The 16,651-nt window shown below is 39.5% G+C and overlaps 2 non-coding genes across 2 annotated transcripts; both read right to left on the bottom strand.

The window, feature by feature from the left end:
• Positions 1-1,307: 1,307 nt before the first annotated feature.
• LOC148555036 (small nucleolar RNA R71) lies at positions 1,308-1,415 on the bottom strand. The gene has a single exon (XR_015887692.1). It is a non-coding gene; the product is annotated as a small nucleolar RNA R71 (small nucleolar RNA).
• An 8,601-nt stretch (positions 1,416-10,016) lies between these two features.
• Positions 10,017-10,124, bottom strand: LOC148555037 (small nucleolar RNA R71). The gene has a single exon (XR_015888161.1). It is a non-coding gene; the product is annotated as a small nucleolar RNA R71 (small nucleolar RNA).
• Between the last annotated feature and the right edge of the window lie 6,527 nt (positions 10,125-16,651).

Genomic DNA, 16,651 nt, shown 5'->3' on the forward strand with positions numbered 1-16,651 from the left:
GATGGGCGTTTAACGCCCAAAAAGGTAGGATTTTGGGTGTTAAATGCCAGAATGGATGCCATTCTGGGTGTTTAACGCCAGGATGACACTAGAGGGAAGATTTTGTTTTTAATTCAAATCTTTTTCAAATTTTCATAATTTTTCAAAATCAAATCTTTTTCAAATCATATCTTTTCAATCATATCTTTTCAAAATCAATTTCTTTTTAATTTTTTTATTTATTACTATTTTCGAAAATCCTTGCTACAATTAATAATTTAATTCAAAATTTTCTAGTTGTTACTTGCCTATTAAGAAAGGATCAAAAGTTTTAATTCTAGAATCATATCTTCTAATTTCTTGTTAGTCAAGTAATCAACTTGATCTTCAATGATATCTTCTCAATCATATCTTTTCAATTACATATCTTTCAAAATTAATTTTCAATCATATCCTTTTAATTTCTAATTTCAAAATCTTTTTCAAAATCACTTAATTTCTTTCCCAATCTTAATTTTCGAAAATCTCAATCAAATTTTCAAATTTATTTTTATTATCTCAAAAATTTTTAATTTAATTTTCGAAAATTCTTCCCCTCTTCTCACATCCTTCTATTTAAGGGACTAACACACCTCCTCAAGGTGCAATTCGAACTCTATCCCTCTTGATAAGTTTGAATTCTCCTCTCTCTACCTCCTCCTTCTATTCTTCTTTTCCTCTGACACCTCAAGGAATCTCTATACTGTGACATAGAGGATTCCATACTTTCTTGTTCTCTTCTCTTTCATATGAGCAGGAGCAAAGACAAAGGCATCCTTGTTAAAGCTGATCCTGAACCTGAAAGGACCTTGAAGAGAAAGCTAAGAGAAGCTAAGGAATAACTCTCTCAAGAGGACCTAACAGAACTTTTCAAACAAGAAGAAGTCATGGCAGCCGAAAACAACAATGCCAACAATGCAAGGAAGGTGCTTGGTGACTTTACTGCACCTACTCCCGACTTCTATGGGAGAAGCATCTCAATCTCTGCCATTGGAGCAAACAACTTTGAGCTTAAGCCTCAATTAGTTTCTCTAATGCAACAGAATTGCAAGTTTCATGGACTTCCATTGGAAGATCCTCATCAATTCTTAGCTGAATTCTTGCAAATCTGTGACACTGTCAAGACCAATGGGGTTGATCCTGAGGTCTACAGACTTATACTTTTTCCTTTTGTTGTAAGAGACAGAGCTAGAACATGGTTGGACTCACAACCGAAAGAAAGCCTGAACTCTTGGAAAAAGCTAGTTAATGCCTTCTTGGCAAAGTTCTTTCCACCTCAAAAATTGAGCAAGCTTAGAGTGGAAGTCCAAACCTTCAGATAGAAGGAAGGTGAATCCCTCTATGAAGCTTGGGAAAGATACAAGCAATTAATCAAAAGGTGCCCTTCTGACATGCTTTCAGAATGGAGCATCATAGGTATCTTCTATGATGGTCTGTCTGAACTGTCCAAGATGTCATTGGACAACTCTGCTGGAGGATCTCTTCATCCGAAGAAGACGCCTGCAGAAGCTCAGGAACTCATTGAAATGGTTGCAAATAACCAATTCATGTACACTTCTGAAAGGAATCCTGTGAATAATGGGACAAATCAGAAGAAAGGAGTTCTTGAAATTGATACTCTGAATGCCATATTAGCTCAGAATAAAATATTGACTCAGCAAGTCAATATGATTTCTCAAAGCCTATCTGGAATGCAAGCTGCACCAGGCAGTACTAAGGAAGCTTCTCCTGAAGAAGAAGCTTATGATCCTGAGAACCCTGCAATGGAAGAGGTGAATTACATGGGAGAACCCTATGGAAACACCTATAACCCTTCATGGAGAAATCATCCAAACCTCTCATGGAAGGATCAACAGAGTCCTCAACAAGGTTTCAACAAAAATGATGGTGGAAGAAACAGGTTTAGCAATAGCAAGCCTTTTCCATCATCTTCTCAGCAATAGACAGAGAATCCTAAGCAGTGCCACTCTGACTTAGCAACTATAGTCTCTGATCTAACTAAAACCACTCAAAGTTTCATGACTGAAACAAGGTCCTCCATTTGAAATTTGGAGGCACAAGTGGGTCAGCTGAGTAAGAAAATTACTGAACTCCCTCCTAGTACTCTCCCAAGCAATATAGAAGAGAATCCAAAGAGAGAGTGCAAGGCCATAAACACGTCTCACATGGCCGAACCTGGAAAGGAGGAAGAGGCAGTGATCTCCACTGAGGAAGACCTCAATGGACGTCTATTGGCCTCCATGGAGTTCCCTGATGAGGAACCATGGGAATCTGAGGCTCACACAGAGACCATAGAGATTCCATTGAATTTCCTCCTGCCATTCATGAGCTCTGATGAATATTCTTTCTCTGAGGAGGATGAAGATGTTACTGAAGAGCAAGTTGCTAAGTATCTTGGAGCAATCATGAGGCTAAATGCCAAGTTATTTAGTAATGAGACTTGGGAGGATGAACCCCCATTGCTCATCAAAGAACTGGATGACTTGACTAGGCAGATATTACCTCAAAAGAGATAAGATCCTGGAAAATTCTCAATACCTTGTACCATAGGCACCATGACCTTTGAGAAGGCTCTGTGTGACCTAAGGTCAAGCATAAACCTCATGCCTCTCTCTGTAATGGAGAAGCTAGGGATCATTGAGGTATAAGCTACAAGAATCTCACTGGAGATGGCAGATAATTCAAAGAAACAAGCTTATGGACTTGTAGAAGATGTCTTGGTAAAGGTTGAAGACCACTACATCCCTGCTGATTTCATAATCATAGAGACTGGGAAGTGTGTGGATGAATCCATCATCCTTGGCAGACCCTTCCTAGCCACAGCAAAAGCTGTGATTGATGTTGATAGAGGAGAATTGATCATTCAAGTGAATGAAGACTCCCTTGTGTTTAAAGCTCAAGGATATCCCTCTGTAATCATGGAGAGGAAGCATGAAGAGCTTCTCTCAACATAGAGTCAGACAGAGCCCCCACAGTCAAACTCTAAGTTTGGTGTTGGGAGGCCATAACCAAACTTTAAGTTTGGTGTTGAACCCTCACATTCAAACTCTAAAGTTTGGTATTGGGAGGTTCCCATATTGCTCTGAACATCTGTGAGGCTCCATGAGAGCCCACTGTCAAGCTATTGACATTAAAGAAGCGCTTGTTGGGAGGCAACCCAATTTTTACTTATCTATATTAAATTTTTATTTTCTTTTGTTAATTTATATTTTCTGTAGGTTGATGATCATGTGAAGTCACAAAAACAATTGAAAAAGTAAAAAACAGAATGAAAAACAGAATTAAAATTAGAACACTTTGGAGGAGAAACTTACTGGCGTTTAAACCCCAGTATGGGTAGCAGAATGGGCGTTAAACGCCCAGTCTGGCACCATTCTGGGCGTTTAACGCCAGAAATGGGCACCAGACTGGCGTTTAACGCCAGGAATGGGCAAGAAGCTGGTGTTAAACGCCAGAAATGGGCAGCAGCCTGGCGTTTAATGCCAGGATTGGCAGCAAGGGGCATTTTTGCACGCCACTTGGTGCAGGGATGAGATATCTTTTACACCTCAGGATCTGTGGACCCCACAGGATCCCCACCCACCCCACCTCTCTCTCTCTTCTTCACCCATTCACTAATCACCTCAATACCTCTTCCCCAAAAACCCCTCACCTATCAAATCCCACCATTCTCTTCACCACTCACATCCATCCTTCATAAAACCCCACCTACCTCACCATTCAAATTCAAACCATACCCCCCCTCTCCACTCCTATATAAGCCCATCTTCACTCCTTCATTTTCACACAACATACACACTACTTCTCCCCCTTAGTCGAAACACTAAGCCCCCTCCATCTCCTCTATTTATTCTTCTTCTACTCTCTTCTTTCTTCTTTTGCTCGAGGACGAGCAACCCTTCTAAGTTTGGTGTGGTAAAAGCTAAAGCTTTTTTGTTTTTCCATAACCATTAATGGCACCAAAGGCCGGAGAAACCTCTAGAAAGAGGAAAGGGAAGGCAAAAGCTTCCACCTCCGAGTAATGGAAGATGGAGAGATTCCTCTCAAGGGTGCATCAAGACCACTTCTATGAAGTTGTGGCCAAGAAGAAGGTGATCCCCGAGGTCCCTTTTAAACTAAAAAAGGGTGAATATCCAGAGATCCGACATGAGATTCGAAGAAGAGGTTGGGAAGTTCTCACCAACCCCATTCAACAAGTCGGAATCTTAATGGTTCAAGAGTTCTATGCCAATGCATCGATCACCAAGAACCATGATCAAAGTGTGAACCCGGACCCAAAGAATTGGCTTACAATGGTTCGGGGGAAATGCTTAGATTTTAGTCCGGAGAATGTAAGGTTGGCATTCAACTTGTCATGATGCAAGGAGATGCACACCCCTACACTAGAAGGGTCAACTTTGATCAAAGGTTGGACCAAGTCCTTATAGACATCTGTGAAGAGAGCGCCCAATGGAAAAGAGATGCAAGAGGGAAGCCGGTTCAACTAAGAAGGCATGACCTCAAGCCCGTGGCTAGGGGATGGTTGGAGTTCATCCAACGCTCAATCATTCCCACTAGCATCCGGTCTGAAGTTACTATAGACCGAGCCATCATGATCCATAGCATCATGATTGGAGAGGAAGTAGAAGTTCATGAGGTTATATCCCAAGAACTCTACAAGGTGGCGGATAAGTCTTCTACTTTGGCAAGGTTAGCCTTCCCTCGCCTCATTTGTCACCTCTGCAATTCAGTTGGAATTGACATAGAGGGAGACATCCTCATGGATGAGGACAAGCCCATCACTAAGAAAAGGATAGAGCAAACAAGAGATTCCACTCATGGACAAGAGCATGAGGAAATTCCTCATCATGAAATCCCTGAGATGTCTCAAAGGATACATTTTCCTCCACAAAACTATTGGGAGCAAATCAACACCTCCCTAGGAGAATTAAGTTCCAACATGGGATAACTAAGGGTGGAGCACCAAGAGCATTCCATCTTCCTCCATGAAATTAGGAAGACCAAAGAGTCATGAGAGAAGAGCATCAAAGGAAAGGAAGAGACATTGAGGAGCTCAAGCACTCCATAAGATCTTCAAGAGGAAGAACAAGCCGCCATCACTAAGGTGGACCCGTTCTTTAATTTCCTTGTTCTTTATTTTCCTGTTTTTCGAATTTTTATGCTTTATGTTTATTTATGTTTGTGTCTTTATTACATGATCACTAGTGTTTAAGTGTCTATGCCTTAAAGCAATGAAAATGAATCCATCACCTTTCTTAAATGAAAAATGTTTTAAATTGAAAGAGAAAAAGAAGTGCATGAATTTCAAATTTTAAAACAGTTTAGTTATTTTGATGTGTTGGCAATACTATTGTTTTTCTGAATGAATGCTTGAACAGTGCATATTTTTTGAATTTGTTGATTCATGAATGTTAAAATTGTTGGCTCTTGAAAGAATGATGGAAAAGGAGAAATGTTATTTGATAATCTGAAAAATCATAAAATTGATTCTTGAAGAAAGAAAAAGCAGTGAAAAGCTTGCAGAAAAATATATATATATGCGAAAAAAAAGAGAAAGAAAGAAAAAGAAAAAGCAAGCAGAAAAAGCCAATAGCCCTTTAAACCAAAAGGCAAGGGTAAAATAAAAAGGATCCAAGGCTTTGAGCATCAGTCGATAGGAGGTCCCACAGGAATAAAATCCTGGCCTAAGCGGCTAAACCAAGCTGTCCCTAACCATGTGCTTGTGGCGTGAAGATGTCAAGTGAAAACTTGAGACTGAGCGGTTAAAGTCGTGGTGCAAAGCAAAAAAAGAGTGTGCTTAAGAGCTCTGGATACCTCTAATTGGGGACTCTAGCAAAGCTGAGTCACAATCTGAAAAGGTTCACCCAGTTATGTGTCTATGGCATTTATGTATCCGGTGGTAATACTGGAAAACAAAATGCTTTGGGTCACGGCCAAGACTAATAAAGTAGCTGTGTTCAAGAATCAACATACTTAACTAGGAGAATCAATAACACTATCTGGATTCTGAGTTCCTATAGAAGCCAATCATTCTGAACTTCAAAGGATAAAGTGAGATGCCAAAACTGTTCAGAAGCAAAAAGCTAAAAGCCCCGCTCATCTAATTAATACTGATCTTCATAGATGTTTTTGGAATTCATTGTATATTCTCTTCTTTTTATCCTATTTGATTTTCAGTTGCTTGGGGACAAGCAACAATTTAAGTTTGGTGTTGTGATGAGCGGATAATTTATACGCTTTTTGGCATTGTTTTTAGTATGTTTTTAGTATATTTAAGTTAGTTTTTATTATGTTTTTATTAGTTTTTAAATAAAAATCACATTTTGGACTTTACTATGAGTTTGTGTGCTTTTCTGTGATTTCAGGTATTTTCTGGCTGAAATTGAGGCACCTGAGCAAATATCTGATTCAGAGGTTGAAAAAGGACTGCAGATGTTGTTGGATTCTGACCTCCCTGCACTCGAAGTGGATTTTTTGGAGCTACAAAAGCCCAATTGGTGCGTTCTCAATTGCGTTGGAAAGTAGACATCCTGGGCTTTCCAGAAATATATAATAGTCCATACTTTTCCCAATATTTGATGGCCCAAATCGGCGTTCTAAGTCAGCTCAAGAATTCTAGCGTTTAACGCCAGAACTGGCACAAAAGCTGGAGTTAAACGCCCAAACTGGCACAAAAGCTGGCATTTAACTCCAAGAAAAGTCTCTACACATGGAAGCTTCAATACTCAGCCCAAGCACACACCAAGTGGGCCCGGAAGAAGATTTCTGCATTAATTACCTATTTCTGTAACCTTAGGCTACTAGTTTTCTATAAATAGGACCTTTTGCTATTGTATTTTTAATCTTTTGATCATCTTGGAATCATGTTTTGATGATTGAACCCTCTTTGGGAGGCTGGCCATTCGGCCATGCCTAGACCTTTTGTTCTTATGTATTTTCAACGGTGGAGTTTCTACACACCATAGATTAAGGTGTGGAGCTCTGCTGTTCTTCATGAAATAATACAATTACTATTGTTCTTCTATTCAATTCAAGTCTATTTCTTCTCCAAGATATTCATTCGCACCCAAGAACATGATAAATGTGATGATTATGTGACACTCATCACCATTCTCACCTATGAACGCGTGACTGACAACCACTTCCGTTCTACATGCAAACAAGCTTGAATGTGTATCTCTTGGGTTTCTAATCTAAGATTGGAACCTTCGTGGTATAGGCTAGAATTATCGACGGCCATTCCTGAGATCCGGAACGTCTAAACCTTGTCTGTGGTATTCTGAGTAGGATCTGGGAAGGGATGACTGTGACGAGCTTCAAACTCGCGAGTGTTGGGCGTGTGACAGACGCAAAAGGATCAATGGATCCTATTCCAACATGATCGAGAACCGACAGATGATTAGCCGTGTGGTGACAGCGTGCGTAGAACATTTTCAATGAGAGGATGAGAAGTAGCCATTGACAACGGTGATACCCAACATAAAGCATGCCATGGAAAGGAGCATGAATGATTGGAAAAAGGCAATAGGAAAGCAGAGGTTCAGGAGGAACAAAGCATCTTCATACGCTTATCTGAAATTCCTACCAATGAATTACTTAAGTATCTCTATCTTTATCTTATTTTCTGTTTTATTCATCTTTTAATTATCAATCCTCCATAACCATTTGATTCCGCCTGACTGAGATTTACAAGATGACCATAGCTTGCTTCAAGCCGACAATCTCCGTGGGATCGACCCTTACTCACATAATGTATTACTTGGACGACCCAGTGCACTTGTTGGTTAGTTGTGCGGAATTGTGACAAAGTGTGATTCACATTTGAGAGCTCCAAGTCCTTTGGCACCATTGTTGATGATCACAGTTTCGTGCACCAAGTTTTTGGCGCCGTTGCCGGGGATTGTTCGAGTTTGGACAACTGACGGTTCATCTTGTTGCTTAGATTAGGTACTTTTCTTTTTATTTTTCAGAATTTTTAAGAATGAATTCTAGAGTTTCAAGGTGATGTTCTTATCATCACAAAAGCTGATTGATTCTCATCAATTTAGCTGTTGAATGTAATGTCCTGCTGAAGCTTGACTAGCCATGTCTAATCCTTTTTGGACTGAAGCTTTAGACTAACATTGCATGATTCCTGGAATTCTTATTAAAAGTTTTGATTCTCTTTATATTCTTTTCTATATAAGTTTCAAAAATCACAAAAAAGTTTATAAAATCATAAAAATCAAAAATATTTTATGTTTCTTGTTTGAGACTAGTGTCTAATTTTAAGTTTGGTGTCAATCGCATGTCTTTATTCTTCTAATTTTCGAAAATTTCATGCATTATGTTCTTCATTGATCTTCAAGTTGTTCTTGATGATTTCAGTGCTCTGATCTTTAATTTCTCTTATTTTGTGTCTTTTGTTGTTTAATATATGCATTTTCAAATTGCTATAGTCCTTAGTATACAAACTTCTAAGTTTGGTGTCTTGCATGCATTGTTTATTTGATCTTAGTTGCATTCTTTTTATTATTGTTTCTCATCATTTAAAAATTAAAAAAAATTTTTAAATTGTGTCTTTTCAAGTCAATAACACAGAGAAGTAAAGATTCAGAACATTCAGCAGAGGAATTAAACAGAAAAAGCTGGGCATTCAAAACGCCCAGTGTAGAAGGAAAACTGGCATTTAAACGCCAGCCAGGGTACCTGGCTGGGCGTTTAACGCCTAAAAAGGTAGGATTTTGGGTGTTAAACGCCAGAATGGATGCCATTCTGGGTATTTAACGCCAGGATGACACTAGAGGGAAGATTTTGTTTTTAATTCAAATCTTTTTCAAATTTTCATAATTTTTCAAAATAAAATCTTTTTCAAATCATATCTTTTCAATCATATCTTTTCAAAATCAATTTCTTTTTTATTTTTTTATTTATTACTATTTTCGAAAATCCTTGCTACAATTAATAATTTAATTCAAAATTTTCTAATTGTTACTTGCCTATTAAGAAAGGATCAAAAGTTTTAATTCTAGAATCATATCTTCTAATTTCTTGTTAGTCAAGTAATCAACTTGATCTTCAATCATATCTTCTCAATCATATCTTTTCAATCACATATCTTTCAAAATTAATTTTCAATCATATCCTTTTAATTTCTAATTTTAAAATCTTTTTCAAAATCACTTAATTTCTTTCCCAATCTTAATTTTCGAAAATCTCAATCAAATTTTCAAATTTCTTTTTATTATCTCAAAAATTTTTAATTTAATTTTCGAAAATTCTTCCCCTCTTCTCACATCCTTCTATTTAAGGGACTAACACTCCTCCTCAAGGTGCAATTCGAACTCCATCCCTCTTGATAAGTTTGAATTCTCCTCTCTCTACCTCCTCCTTCTATTCTTCTTTTCCTCTGACACCTCAAGGAATCTCTATACTGTGACATAGAGGATTCCATACTTTCTTGTTCTCTTCTCTTTCATATGAGTAGGAGCAAAGACAAAGGCATCCTTGTTAAAGCTGATCCTGAACCTGAAAGGACCTTGAAGAGAAAGCTAAGAGAAGCTAAGGAATAACTCTCTCAAGAGGACCTAACAGAACTTTTCAAACAAGAAGAAGTCATGGCAGCCGAAAACAACAATGCCAACAATGTAAGGAAGGTGCTTGGTGACTTTACTGCACCTACTCCCGACTTCTATGGGAGAAGCATCTCAATCTCTGCCATTGGAGCAAACAACTTTGAGCTTAAGCCTCAATTAGTTTCTCTAATGCAACAGAATTGCAAGTTTCATGGACTTCCATTGGAAGATCCTCATCAATTCTTAGCTGAATTCTTGCAAATCTGTGACACTGTCAAGACCAATGGGGTTGATCCTGAGGTCTACAGACTTATGCTTTTTCCCTTTGTTGTAAGAGACAGAGCTAGAACATTGTTGGACTCACAACCGAAAGAAAGCCTGAACTCTTGGGAAAAGCTAGTTAATGCCTTCTTGGCAAAGTTCTTTCCACCTCAAAAATTGAGCAAGCTTAGAGTGGAAGTCCAAACCTTCAGATAGAAGGAAGGTGAATCCCTCTATGAAGCTTGGGAAAGATACAAGCAATTAATCAGAAGGTGCCCTTCTGACATGCTTTCAGAATGGAGCATCATAGGTATCTTCTATGATGGTCTGTCTGAACTGTCCAAGATGTCATTGGAGAACTCTGCTGGAGGATCTCTTCATCTGAAGAAGACGCCTGCAGAAGCTCAGGAACTCATTGAAATGGTTGCAAATAACCAATTCATGTACACTTCTGAAAGGAATCCTGTGAATAATGGGACAAATCAGAAGAAAGGAGTTCTTGAAATTGATACTCTGAATGCCATATTAGCTCAGAATAAAATATTGACTCAGCAAGTCAATATGATTTCTCAAAGCCTGTCTGGAATGCAAGCTGCACCAGGCAGTACTAAGGAAGCTTCTCCTGAAGAAGAAGCTTATGATCCTGAGAACCCTGCAATGGAAGAGGTGAATTACATGGGAGAACCCTATAGAAACACCTATAACCCTTCATGGAGAAATCATCCAAACCTCTCATGAAAGGATCAACAGAGTCCTCAACAAGGTTTCAACAAAAATGATGGTGGAAGAAACAGGTTTAGCAATAGCAAACCTTTTCCATCATCTTCTCAGCAATAGAGAGAGAATTCTAAGCAGAGCCACTCTGACTTAGCAACTATAGTCTCTGATCTAACTAAAACCACTCAAAGTTTCATGACTGAAACAAGGTCCTCCATTAGAAATTTGGAGGCACAAGTGGGTCAGCTGACTAAGAAAATTACTGAACTCCCTCCTAGTACTCTCCCAAGCAATATAGAAGAGAATCCAAAGAGAGAGTGCAAGGCCATAAACACGTCTCACATGGCCAAACCTGGAGAGGAGGAAGAGGCAGTGATCTCCACTGAGGAAGACCTCAATGGACGTCCATTGGCCTCCATGGAGTTCCCTGATGAGGAACCATGGGAATCTGAGGCTCACACAGAGACCATAGAGATTCCATTGAATTTCCTCCTGCCATTCATGAGCTCTGATGAGTATTCTTTCTCTGAGGAGGATGAAGATGTTACTGAAGAGCAAGTCGCTAAGTATCTTGGAGCAATCATGAGGCTAAATGCCAAGTTATTTGGTAATGAGACTTGGGAGGATGAACCCCCATTGCTCATCAAAGAACTGGATGACTTGACTAGGTAGATATTACCTCAAAAGAGACAAGATCCTGGAAAATTCTCAATACCTTGTACCATAGGCACCATGACCTTTGAGAAGGCTCTGTGTGACCTAGGGTCAAGCATAAACCTCATGCCTCTCTCTGTAATGGAGAAGCTATGGATCATTGAGGTACAAGCTACAAGAATCTCACTGGAGATGGCAGACAATTCAAAGAAACAAGCTTATGGACTTGTAGAAGATGTCTTGGTAAAGGTTGAAGACCACTACATCCCTGCTGATTTCATAATCCTAGAGACTGGGAAGTGTGTGGATGAATCCATCATCCTTGGCAGACCCTTCCTAGCCACAGCAAAAGCTGTGATTGATGTTGACAGAGAAGAATTGATCATTCAAGTGAATGAAGACTCCCTTGTGTTTAAAGCTCAAGGATATCCCTCTGTAACCATGGAGAGGAAGCATGAAGAGCTTCTCTCAACATAGAGTCAGACAGAGCCCCCACAGTCAAACTCTAAGTTTGGTGTTGGGAGGCCATAACCAAACTTTAAGTTTGGTGTTGAACCCTCACATTCAAACTCTAAAGTTTGGTATTGGGAGGTTCCCACATTGCTCTGAACATCTGTGAGACTCCATGAGAGCCCACTGTCAAGCTATTGACATTAAAGAAGCGCTTGTTGGGAGGCAACCCAATTTTTACTTATCTATATTAAATTTCTATTTTCTTTTGTTAATTTATGTTTTCTATAGGTTGATGATCATGTGAAGTCACAAAAATAATTGAAAAAGTAAAAACAGAATGAAAAACAGAATTAAAAATAGAACACCCTGGAGGAGAAACTTACTAGCGTTTAAACCCCAGTAAGGGTTGCAGAATGGGCGTTAAACGCCCAGTCTGGCACCATTCTGGGCGTTTAACACCAGAAATGGGCACCAGACTGGCGTTTAACGCCAGGAATGGGTAAGAAGCTAGTGTTAAACGCCAGAAATGGGCAGCAGCATGGCGTTTAACGCAAGGATTGGCAGCAAGGGGCATTTTTGCACGCCACTTGGTGCAGGGATGAGATATCTTTGACACCTCAGGATTTGTGGACCCCACAGGATCCCCACCCACCGCGCCTCTCTCTCTCTTCTTCACCCATTCACCAATCACCTCAATACCTCTTCCCCAAAAATCCCTCACCTATCAAATCCCACCATTCTCTTCACCACTCACATCCATCCTTCATAAAACCCCACCTACCTCACCATTCAAATTCAAACCATACCCCCCCTCTCCACTCCTATATAAGCCCATCTTCACTCCTTCATTTTCACACAACATACACACTACTTCTCCCCCTTGGTCGAAACACTAAGCCCCCTCCATCTCCTCTATTTCTTCTTCTTCTACTCTCTTCTTTCTTCTTTTGCTTGAGGACGAGCAACCCTTCTAAGTTTGGTGTGGTAAAAGCTAAAGCTTTTTTGTTTTTCCATAACCATTAATGGCACCAAAGGCCAGAGAAACCTCTAGAAAGAGGAAAGGGAAGGCAAAAGCTTCCACCTCCGAGTAATGGGAGATGGAGAGATTCCTCTCAAGGGTGCATCAAGACCACTTCTATGAAGTTGTGGCCAAGAAGAAGGTGATCCCTGAGGTCCCTTTCAAACTCAAAAAGGGTGAATATCCGGAGATCCGACATCAGATTCGAAGAAGAGGTTGGGAAGTTCTCACCAACCCCATTCAACAAGTCGGAATCTTAATGGTTCAAGAGTTCTATGCCAATGCATGGATCACCAAGAACCATGATCAAAGTGTGAATTCGGACCCAAAGAATTGGCTTACAATGGTTCGGGGGAAATGCTTAGATTTTAGTCCGGAGAATGTAAGGTTGGCATTCAACTTGCCATGATGCAAGGAGATGCACACCCCTACACTAGAAGGGTAAACTTTGATCAAAGGTTGGACCAACTCCTCATAGACATCTGTGAAGAGAGCGCCCAATGGAAAAGAGATGCAAGAGGGAAGCCGGTTCAACTAAGAAGGCATGACCTCAAGCCCGTGGCTAGGGGATGGTTGGAGTTCATCCAACGCTCAATCATTCCCACTAGCAACCGGTCTGAAGTTACTATAGACCGAGCCATCATGATCCACAGCATCATGATTGGAGAGGAAGTAGAAGTTCATGAGGTTATATCCCAAGAACTCTACAAGATGGCGGATAAGTCTTCTACTTTGGCAAGGTTAGCCTTCCCTCGCCTCATTTGTCACCTCTGCAATTCAGTTGGAATTGACATAGAGGGAGACATCCTCATGGATGAGGACAAGCCCATCACTAAGAAAAGGATGGAGCAAACAAGAGATCCCACTCATGGACAAGAGCATGAGGAAATTCCTCATCATGAAATCCCTGAGATGCCTCAAAGGATACATTTTCCTCCACAAAAATATTGGGAGCAAATCAACACCTCCCTAGGAGAATTAAGTTCCAACATGGGACAACTAAGGGTGGAGCACCAAGAGCATTCCATCTTCCTCCATGAAATTAGAGAAGACCAAAGAGTCATAAGAGAAGAGCAACAAAGGAAATGAAGAGACATTGAGGAGCTCAAGCACTCCATAAGATCTTCAAGAGGAAGAACAAGCCGCCATCACTAAGGTGGACCCGTTCTTTAATTACCTTGTTCTTTATTTTCCTGTTTTTCGAATTTTTATGCTTTATGTTTATTTATGTTTGTGTCTTTATTACATGATCACTAGTGTTTAAGTGTCTATGCCTTAAAGCAATGAAAATGAATCCATCAGCTTTCTTAAATGAAAAATGTTTTTAATTGCAAGAGAAAAAGAAGTGCATGAATTTCAAATTTTAAAACAGTTTAGTTATTTTGATGTGTTGGCAATACTATTATTTTTCTAAATGAATGCTTGAACAGTGCATATTTTTTGAATTTGTTGATTCATGAATGTTAAAATTGTTGGCTCTTGAAAGAATGATGGAAAAGGAGAAATGTTATTTGATAATCTGAAAAATCATAAAATTGATTCTTGAAGAAAGAAAAAGCAGTGAAAAGCTTGCAGAAAAAAATATATATATGCGAAAAAAAAATGCGAAAAAAAAGAGAAAGAAAGAAAAAGAAAAAGCAAGCAGAAAAAGCCAATAGCCCTTTAAACCAAAAGGCAAGGGTAAAATAAAAAGGATCCAAGGCTTTGAGCATCAGTCGATAGGAGGGCCCACAGGAATAAAATCCTGGCCTAAGCGGCTAAACCAAGCTGTCCCTAACCATGTGCTTGTGGCGTGAAGATGTCAAGTGAAAATTTGAGACTGAGCGGTTAAAGTCGTGGTCCAAAGCCAAAAAACAGTGTGCTTAAGAGCTCTGGATACCTCTGATTGGGGACTCTAGCAAAGCTGAGTCACAATCTGAAAAGGTTCACCCAGTTATATGTCTATGGCATTTATGTATCCAGTGGTAATACTGGAAAACAAAATGCTTTGGGTCACGGCCAAGACTAATAAAGTAGCTGTGTTCAAGAATCAACATACTTAACTAGGAGAATCAATAACACTATCTGGATTCTGAGTTCCTATAGAAGCCAATCATTCTGAACTTCAAAGGATAAAGTGAGATGCCAAAACTGTTCAGAAGCAAAAAGCTAAAAGCCCCGCTCATCTAATTAATACTGATCTTCATAGATGTTTTTGGAATTCATTGTATATTCTCTTCTTTTTATCCTATTTGATTTTCAGTTGCTTGGGGACAAGCAACAATTTAAGTTTGGTGTTGTGATGAGCGGATAATTTATACGCTTTTTGGCATTGTTTTTAGTATGTTTTTAGTATATTTAAGTTAATTTTTATTATGTTTTTATTAGTTTTTAAATAAAAATCACATTTATGGACTTTACTATGAGTTTGTGTGCTTTTCTATGATTTCAGGTATTTTCTGGCTGAAATTGAGGGACCTGAGCAAAAATCTGATTCAGAGGTTGAAAAAGGACTGCAGATGTTGTTGGATTCTGACCTCCCTGCACTCGAAGTGGATTTTCTGGAGCTACAAAAGCCCAATTGGTGCGATCTCAATTGCGTTGGAAAGTAGACATCCTGGGATTTCCAGCAATATATAATAGTCCATACTTTGCCCAATATTTGATGGCCCAAACCGGCGTTCCAAGTCAGCTCAAGAATTCTAGCGTTTAATGCCAGAACTGGCACAAAAGCTGGAGTTAAACGCCCAAACTGGCACAAAAGCTGGCATTTAACTCCAAGAAAAGTCTCTACACATGGAAGCTTCAATACTCAGCCCAAGCACACACCAAGTGGGCCCGGAAGAAGATTTCTGCATTAATTACCTATTTCTGTAACCCTAGGCTACTAGTTTTCTATAAATAGGACCTTTTGCTATTGTATTTTTAATCTTTTGATCATCTTGGAATCATGTTTTGATGATTGAACCCTCTTTGGGAGGCTGGCCATTCGGCCATGCCTAGACCTTTTGTTCTTATGTATTTTCAACAGTGGAGTTTCTACACACCATAGATTAAGGTGTGGAGCTCTGCTGTTCTTCATGAATTAATACAATTACTATTGTTCTTCTATTCAATTCAAGTCTATTTCTTCTCCAAGATATTCATTCGCACCCAAGAACATGATAAATGTGATGATTATGTGACACTCATCACCATTCTCACCTATGAACGCGTGACTGACAACCACTTCCATTCTACATGCAAACAAGCTTGAATGTGTATCTCTTGGGTTTCTAATCTAAGATTGGAACCTTCATGGTATAGGCTAGAATTATCGACGGCCATTCCTGAGATCCGGAACGTCTAAACCTTGTCTGTGGTATTCTGAGTAGGATCTGGGAAGGGACGACTGTGACGAGCTTCAAACTCGCGAGTGTTGGGCGTGTGACAGACGCAAAAGGATCAATGGATCCTATTCCAACATGATCAAGAACCGACAGATGATTAGCCGTGCGGTGTCAGCGTGCGTAGAACATTTTCACTGAGAGGACGAGAAGTAGCCATTGATAACGGTGATACCCAACATAAAGCATGCCATGGAAAGGAGCATGAATGATTGGAAGAAGGCAATAGGAAAGCAGAGGTTCAGGAGGAACAAAGCATCTTCATACGCTTATCTGAAATTCCTACCAATGAATTACATAAGTATCTCTATCTTTATCTTATTTTATGTTTTATTCATCTTTTAATTATCAATCCTCCATAACCATTTGAATCCGCCTAATTGAGATTTACAAGATGACCATAGCTTGCTTCAAGCCGACAATCTCCGTGGGATCGACCCTTACTCACGTAATGTATTACTTGGACGACCCAGTGCACTTGCTGGTTAGTTGTGCGGAATTGTGACAAAGTGTGATTCACGTTTGAAGGCTCCAAGTCCTTTAGCGCCATTGTTGATGATCACAGTTTCGTGCACCACCAACCTCAAAGGAAAGAAAAAGAAAGAAAATTA

The sequence above is a fragment of the Arachis ipaensis genome, chromosome B6 (assembly GCF_059453495.1).
Source record: "Arachis ipaensis isolate K30076 ecotype BB chromosome B6, ASM5945349v1, whole genome shotgun sequence".
NCBI lineage: Eukaryota > Viridiplantae > Streptophyta > Magnoliopsida > Fabales > Fabaceae > Arachis > Arachis ipaensis.